General features: G+C 40.9%; 1 protein-coding gene across 5 annotated transcripts in view; it reads left to right on the forward strand.

Annotated features, from left to right (window-relative positions):
* The window catches only part of Stk33 (serine/threonine kinase 33), a 186,022-nt gene that overhangs the window by 46,121 nt on the left and 131,075 nt on the right, over positions 1–8,826 (forward strand). Inside the window, exon 2 of one of the 5 annotated variants that reach the window (XM_050163320.1) lies at positions 8,348–8,490. The exons of the other annotated variants lie outside the window; for them this stretch is intronic. The gene's annotated coding sequence lies outside the window, so the exon portion shown is untranslated. The remainder of the gene's footprint in view (positions 1–8,347; positions 8,491–8,826) is intronic. 5 annotated transcript variants of the gene reach the window in all.

The following is an 8,826-nucleotide window of genomic DNA, read 5'->3' on the forward strand; positions in this document are numbered from 1 at the left end:
CAAGTCTGTTTTAAGACTTAATAGCTCTTGTCTAATTTGCTAAGGGGCATTCTTTAACATAAGGAAGCAATTGTAGGGCCTGGAGAGATGGTCAGGCCATGAACACTGGCTTCTCTTCCAGAGGACCCGGGTTTAATTCCCAGAACCTACACAGGGCCTCATACTGTGTATAACTCCAGTTCAAGGGGTTCCAGCGCATCTTCTTGTCTCTATGGCACAAAGAAGCAGCAGCCAGGTGCAGAGGCAGGTGGATCTTTATGAATTTGAGGCCAGCCTGGCCTACAGAGTGGGTTCCAGGCCAGTATATGTAGTGAGACCTTGTCTCAAAATAAATGAAATGAAGTGATTATAGGCATATTATTCAAAGCACTTGCTGTCCCGTTGCAGCAAAATTACAGATTAACTTATTCTTGTTGGTGTTGGTGATTTGGGGCGCCCCACTGCTTCTCCACTGCTTCAGTGGAGAGATCCTTGTTTCAGTTGGAACCTTTTCAGCGACTTTGGACGCAGTGAGTTTCCAGGTCACTGATTTTTTTTTTTTTTTAAAAGAGGTTGTTTGAGACAGGATCTTACTCTGTAGTCCTCCTGCCTACACTTCTGATGCCATCGGCCATTGGCCTGCTCTCTCACTGTGTCCACTTACATGGTCACCTGAGTGGTCACTTGCTAGTCCAGCACAAGAGAAGCCGTCACCACTGCTGAGAGAACAAAGTCCCGATGCATTACAGTGCCAGGAGGAACTGGGCTCGAGAGCAGTGCCGTCTCTGTGGGAAGCACTGGGTGGGTCTGAACTTCTACTTGGATTTACTTTTGTATTTTTAACAAGGCCGTCTAAAATCTTATTTTTTCAGAAGTCATTTCTGATTTTTTCCCTAAGGCCTTTCTGTAAACTATGTTGAGTGGTAGTAACATCCTTTCGCTCTCCTGATGCATTCTGGGTATGTCTGCACCGCAGAGAGGAAACCCTCAGCCAGCACACCATTTATGCCATAGGTGTACTTGGACATTTCCTGCTTAGGGATTAGGTGTCCTGCCGTGGTCAGACACCAGTGTTCATAGGTCAGCAATTATCTGAGACAGCAGTTCCTGACCCCTGCTTTGCAGGATTCTTCCTGAAAGGCTAGAGCCCTCCACTCACCCCTCTTGGTATCGTTTGAGGTGTAGACATATTGTCTCCCTTTCAGAGTCTGCAGAGACAGGCACACATGTGTGTTCACGCACCAGCTCACTACTGTAGGAGGAAACATATCAGGCTGACCATTGTAAAAATCATGGGAAGCTGCTTTTTTTTTTCTAGAAAGATTCCTAGTTTTAGCCTTTTTCTTTGGTTGGTTGCCACAATATATTCCACACATACGGCTGTACTAAAGTGACAAGATTCACCGTTATCTCCATTGTTGCATGCGGGTAAATGACTGCAGACATTATAACAGAATGATTTCAAGACTGAGGATTTCAGAAGCAGATTGTTTGGGTTCATAATCTAGCTTTGCCATTACTGACTGTGTGACATTGGCATAGTTTTGTTTCTAAATTTCAGGTGATTATAGAGCCTGCTTCAAAGGACTGCTGTGTCAATTGAATCTAACATGTATAAGATTCTTATACATGTGTTGCCTGGTTCATAGTAGGGGCTTTGTTAGTATTGCTTTTGTCATTATTACACTAGTATTTATATTCCTTATGTAATATATTGCCAATGAAAACTGCCCCCAATTCATCAGTTGCCTATTAATAGCTTTCTTATTTCTGCCTTAATATATACACATAATGCATACATATGTGCTTTCTTATTTATTAAAATTTCCTCTGAGCCAGGGACATAGCACAGTTGATAAAGTTGATAAAGCCTGGCATGTACAAAACCCTAGGCTAAACCCCCAGCACTACATAAACAGGGCATGGTGGCTCATACTTGTTATCCCAACACTTGGGAGGTAGAGACAAGAGGAGAGTAGTTCAAGGTACATAGTGAGTTTGAGGCCAACCTGGGCTGTATCAAAAACTGAAAAATAAACAAACAAACCCTAAACAAATAGACAAAACTGTCCTAATTCATCAACTGCATATCCATTCTTCAGTTGTATATCAATTTATCAACCACCTATGTTGTGGGATTTTGATCCATTTAGCCAATGACTTTTGGGCAGCAAGCCCTAGGGTGTGGTTTTGTCTGCCTATTGACTGCTTAAAAGCTGATGGGGAGGAGTTGAGCGCTCTCTCTCTCTCTCTCTCTCTCTCTCTCTCTCTCTCTCTCTCTCTCTCTCTCTCTCTCTCTCTCTCTCTCTCTCTCTCTCTCTCTCTCTCTCTCTCATTTTCTGAGACAGGGTTTATCTGTAGCTTTGGTGCCTGTCCTGGAAATAGCTCTTGTAGACCAGGCTGGCCTTGAACTCCCAGAGATCCGCCTGCCTCTGCCTCCCGAGTGCTGGGGTTAAAGTGTGCACTGCTATTGCCTTGCTCTCATGCTTTCTCAACTGGGAGGCTGAACTGCAGCTCCCATGGGCAGAACTGCAGGACACAAAGCTGGATTGCAGCAGCATCTAATCTGTATCAGTGAGTGTTTATCCACATTTTATACCTAAATGAATTCTTGAGACCCTTTAACAGACTCGTGTGGTTTCATGTAACAGACTTTTAAGTGGTCACATATGCAGACCATGCCCTGGGTGGGGCTTACTGCCCCAAAGATCATTCGCTAAATGGATCGAAGTCCCACAACAAACATGTTCATCAGTTTTGCATCCATTTTTCTTGTTAAACAGTAATATCTAAGATGCAGTAGAAAGTAACTTATTATATTAAAAGTTCGGAAAACTCAGGTTCCATAAAAAAAGGCAGCAACAGATACCAGCATTTGACATGGATGTTGGAATTACTGATAGTAATATTAAGGAATACACTTGACACAAAAGAAAGACTCTGAATGTCTCAGCAGAGAAATGTAAAGAATAAACAAATGGAATTTAAATACTGAGACGAACCAATCAAAGTTGAATATATAGTCAGGCTTGATTTGATTCTAGCTCAGTAGTTAAGCAGTGGCCCTTCATTGCCAGTGTGTTGTATCTCCCCTGGAATCACATCCCAAGCACAGAACAGTGTCTTCCCTAATTTTGTGTGTTATCCTCTTTATTCTTGGTGTTGTCCAACTGTGAGTTGGCTACTGATGTGTACCTATTTTCATTAATGTGTCGTCAAACCTGTGGGTCTTTTCATGGAAAATTCATGTTTTTTATACCCAGAAAGATTTATTTGTATTATCTCTGTCATAATATCTTCTTTATAATTTTTCTCTGTTTATTTCAACTCCAGTAAGGTAAATATTAGACCTTCTGAACCAATTCTTTAAAATTTCTTATATATTCACTTTCATTTTCTATCTTTTTTTTTGTCATTTATTCTGTTCTTGAAATTTGTCTTCTAATTCTTTAGCCTTCTATTTTTAAATTTTTGGGCTCCCTGCACTGAGAGGAAGTGAGTTTTAGTAGTCTGTGGCACAGAGGGTGGCTCTAGATGGTCCTAATTTTGCCATGTATTTCAGAGGAGGAAGGAGACAGGATGTTTGTAGAGACAGATGTGCTTACTTGGATTTGAATGGAGTGTATACACATGTTGAAATATACTTAATACCTAATTAGTGTGTTCAGACTTATGTCAGTTCAGAACTAAATACATCTTTCAATGTTTTCTTTCTAGTTTCTGACTTGTTTGTTGTAGATGACGAGGCCTCCTTTAGCTCTCAGAGGATACCTATGGCTATACAGCTCTGGTTCCGTCCTTTTTCTGTGTTGATTTCCATTTCTTACTTGTTTTGTTTTCTCTCATTTTTGAGATAAAACATTGAGTTGTCCTTGACTATATTTTCTACTTAAAATTAGAGTATTAAAAGTTCACCATAAACAGTATTAAATAGTGCAGGGACCCTATAATGATCTGAATCTCCCTGGAGGGCAATAGGGGCATGAGTGTGTGCACATCTTTCTCCTTGGGTCAGCCAGTTTTTCCAGTGAGTGTTCTAGGAGACGAAAAGGGGAAGAGACATGGAGGCTGTCAATACAGTGCTTTGCCTTTGGCTATAGATATACTTGAACCTAAAGTTAGGACCTGTCTGGAAGGGTGATTTCTAGACAGTCAGGGAAGGGTAATGATTGCTTTTTATATGCTTTTCATAGTAAGTTAAAACTATTCATTATGTTGCTATGATGAGATGCAACTTTATAGAGGAAGACTGACTTTGGCTCACAGTTTCAGGGGGATTTCAGTATATCACAGCACAGGAGAAGGTATGGCACCAAGAGAGGTGGCCACTGTTCACATGGTGGGGACCAGAAGACATCAAATGATTAGGACAGAAACAGAAGAGGATATGATGTTCAAATACCTATCTCTAGTGACTACTTCCAGTAGCCAGAGAATTTCACGCCACCAGTGCTGCCAATCAAAGAATAAACTTTGGAAATATGAGCCTGTAGAAAGACATTTCAGATTTAAATTGTAGCAAAGCTCAGTAACTCAGTTCCTGGGCCTTGCGTGTTTCCTGTATGGATTTGAGTCTTAGAAGGTAATGTATGAAGGTACAGGACACTCTGTTAAGACTGAGGGCAGAGTAAACTCCTATGAGCAGTCATGGAGGATGTCCATGCTCTGCTGTCTCTTTCTGTGTAAATGAAACGCTGTTGTTGTTTTTCTAAAGCTCGTTGTTGTTCCAGGTTTAGGGATGGGTTTCTATGTTTTCTTTTTCCTCTGATGTGCTTGGGGAACTCAATTCATTACTCCAGGGTAATACTTATTCTCTTTTAATCCCTAAGTATTTACCCAGTATTTTCATTTCCCAGAGAAACTGAGGGTGCAGCATCCTTCCATCCTCTGGCAGCCTCTTCAGGGAATCTAGTCTTCAAATGCTGAACAGGGCCTCACAGAGATGCTCTTTCATTTCTGATGACTATAGATTAGTGTTCTCTAGTAACAGTGATTTCATTTTGGTGGATCATATATTACTCAAAGCAGCATACTGCAGTGCCCATTGGAACCACAGTTATCTAATTGTTCTCAATAAAAGATAATTTTATAGGTCAGAAACTTGAATTCTTGGAAACACACTGAATATAACCATTTTTATGCTTGAGAACAGAGATTTTCAATTTCTTTACCCAGTCTTAACAATATGAAATTAATATTGTTTTACACACACACACAGACACACATACATACACACGCACAACACACCACACTTTGAGCAAGTTTGAAGAAATAGCACACTGTGGATAGGGTTAAATTCTTAAATTTCTATTTATTTTAAGGCATGTGCTCCACAAATAGCCTAGAGTTCATAAGACACTACAGTATGGGTCTTAATATTCTGGTCAGTGGGGTGTAGTTTGAACCCTTTGTAGATTCTAATGGAAGTATTAGAATCTGTCTTCAGAAGAATGTGGGCCTACACATTTATGTGTGTATATTTTTAGAAGGTTCAGCTCCTAGGAATAAACATGGCGCCCTAGTTCTAAAGCTTCTCTGTTTGGAATTATCTTGCTTTGCTGACATATTTCACTCAGCATGCTTGGACAAATATCATCAACTGCACAGCAGACATTCTGCCCTTCCTCTTTCTAAGTAGAATTAATAAAGGGTTGCTAGAAAAAGAATGTAATAAATAAAGCCCATAAATAAAAAAAAGCCCATGAGCAAAACTGTGAAATAAATGCAACTTCATCTTGTGTATCGGGATTAAAAGTCTTGGGACATGGTGGGTGGCAAGATGGCTCAGTAGATGACAGACTAGCTGCCAAGCCTGATGGCTTGGGCTTGAATCCTGGACCCCACATGGTGAGATGTGGGAAAGGAACCCCAAAAGTTGTCAGGGTATATAACTTCCATGTGTGTGCTGTGGTACACCCATGTGCACATGACATAAGTCAATAATTGTTAAAGTTAAAACTACCAGGAGTTCTTTATTCTTTTTTGGTGTGTAGTTGTGTTTATAGTTAATATATATGTGGGACTGGGAGAAATAGATTTGTTCCTGGTGTGTCAGGTGCCATTGTCCTTCACAGATCTGTCCTAGTCCTTGACAGGTCGGTACCTTAGCAGCTGCTGATACTCTGGCTACCTCCATTTCTGTTAGAGAGCCTCATTTCACTGTTACCGTGCCCTACTGCTCTGTACAAGTGCCATCTGGTAGACCCGAGCCACAGCTTTGTTGGAAGGGTGTAGAATACTCTGGTGAACTTCAATGTTCCCTCCCTTTGTCCTTTTGTGCTTTTTATCTTTCCTTCCGTAAATATTAATTAAGTTCTTTTTGTGAGACAGGATATGTTCATGCAGAGAACACAATGGTGAGAGAAGCTTCTATGCTTGGCTATGTGCGGTTGGTCCTAATTCTTCTAGGACCTTCCTCTAGAGGTAGCTCGATACCCCTGGGCACCATCAGTGTCCTCACCGGCAGCCTTGCTCCTGCTCCTGATTCTTGTAGATTTAGTACTAACTGCTTCTTACCCATTTTTGAAATTATCATCTGCAGTTTCTCTTCTGCCCAGGACAACAGTCACAAACATAAATTTTCTTGTGCAATTTTTCTTTTGCCCCGGAACAACCAGTGTTTTCTTCTTCTTAAATAATCATATAAACATGCAAATCATAAAGCACAATTCATGTTGTTGATACATTTGGGCCATTGTTTTGGAGCTAACATCATGGTAAAATAGTGTTAATGTGCAAAAATCACCCCAAAGTTTAGACTTTGGATCTTTGAAAGATGTCTTAATAGTAGGGACACTTTTAACAGATAAAATCTAGGCTTAAGCATTCAAAATGCTGTTAGTGTTCTTTCAAGAGCAGATATCCGTCTCAGAAATCTGTGTACAAACATGACGAAACTGATAAAATCACAAGGTGCTTTTATTTTCTCTACTTTTTTTTAATGAATGTGAAACATTTGCATATTATTACAATGACTTTCACAGTCATTGAAGCAAAAGCTATATATTGTTAATGGTGCAGTTAAAAATGGATGCACCACTGCCTTATTTCATTGGAGTTATACAACCATCTTTTGAAAAAAAATCTCAACACTAGTATATTTTACAGTTGGCTCAGCGAGTCCACAGTCTCTATGCTGCAGGTCACCCTTTTCAGTGCCCGTGGCAGACACCTCTGATTGACAGCAGCCTTCTTTCTGATTGTGGGCAGTCTCATTCCCTCTTCAACATCATGATCCAGTTTGTTGCTAAAACTGAGCGTAGAGTCTAGATAAAAGTTATTTGCTGTTTAAACTTTAGTCATTAGACTTGAGTGTGTGTGTGTGTGTGTGTGTGTGTGTGTGTGTGTGGTGTATCAGCAGAATACACAAAGACTTTGGAAGAGGGAATTTACAAGCAGGATAAGATGGTGGTTAGGCAGGGGATAGTAGTCTTCTTTGGTCCATGGCTCTGTGTGCTATCCAGTCTCGGTTGCATCTGCTTTACCACTGTAAAGGTTGGCGTAAGCCTCATGCAAACGAATGAGCCTGGCTTGTAAGCATGGGCCACAGGTCAGATTTGGCTTTGTAGACTCTTTGTTTAAATTACTCAAAATGTCTCCCAGAAATAGTGTTAGCAATATTATTACTTGTCTGCTTAGGAATATAGATTCTTGGGTCACAGTTTACAATTTTGGAATCTGGGAGTGGGGCCTGGGGCTCTGCGTGTTTTCTAGCTGATGTGGGACTGGTGCACAGTGAAGTTAGAGAGCCCTGCTGGAATAACATTGTCTTTCTACTTTTGAAACCCATGGAACTCAGCTGTGAATCTACCAAGTTATTTCTCTTATAGTTAATCTTGAATCACTTTTCCTATCTTAAGTTTTCTGTTTATTCTTGTGTCACATTTGGAAATTTAAGTTTTGCTATAATATTGTTTATAAAATTATTTATAATACAGTGTATCATGGATATATGATAAAAATTTCACAGCCATTTGGCACAGCCTTTTTAATAGTTCATACATAAATCACTTCTGTAGTTTTTTTAAAAAGGAAGATTATTCGCTCTCTGAATCAATCTTATTTCTGAGGTGTTTTCACAACTCTGTAAAACTGTGAATTATTTTATCAAAACCCAGGGTTTTTGCCACTCTCCTTGAATGTAAGCCACTAGTAAAATATGGCAGAATGACGCTGTGTGACTCCCAAAGCAGTTCAGAAAAGGCCACGCAGGCGCTTACCCAGCTCAGGGGCACTGGCTGTGGAGAAGGCTGTGGCCACGTCGTGTGCGCTGTGAAACACCCTTGTGGCCTCAGCTCTGGAGCAGTTTTCCTTCCCTCAACCTACTTAGGGTGCCATCTTGAATAGGGCCTCTCCCCTGTACCTTCAGATACCTGCAGCCTCGCTGTCAACCTGTGCAGCCGTCCTGGAGCTCTGAGCTGAGGAGAGCGCTTCCGGAGTGTGAGAACAGAGGCGCAGCTGGTGTCTTAAGCTGCATTTTAGCAGCAGTTGTAACGGGATCCACAATTCCAAGTATGTTTTTCTAATTAATGTCTTCCATATCTTGTGTATCATTTTTCTTTCACCCTCTTTAATCTTTTACGTATTTTCTCTCAATATTATTATTATTATTATTTTTTTAAATATAATTTTTTTATTGAGAAAAAAAGATTTCCGCCTCCTCCCCGCCTCCCATTTCCCTCCCCGTCTCCCTTTTCCCCCCTCCTCCCTCTCCTCTCCCCCCCCCCCCCCCCCTCTCCCCCTCCCTCTCCAGTCCAAAGAGCAGTCAGGGTTCCCTGCCCTGTGGAAAGTCCAAGGTCCTCCCCACTCCGTCCATGTCTAGAAAGGTGAACATCCAAACTGGCTAGG

This window comes from Alexandromys fortis, unplaced genomic scaffold, assembly GCF_014885135.2.
Source record: "Alexandromys fortis isolate MF-2015 unplaced genomic scaffold, M_Fortis_MF-2015_v1.1 scaffold_129, whole genome shotgun sequence".
NCBI lineage: Eukaryota > Metazoa > Chordata > Mammalia > Rodentia > Cricetidae > Alexandromys > Alexandromys fortis.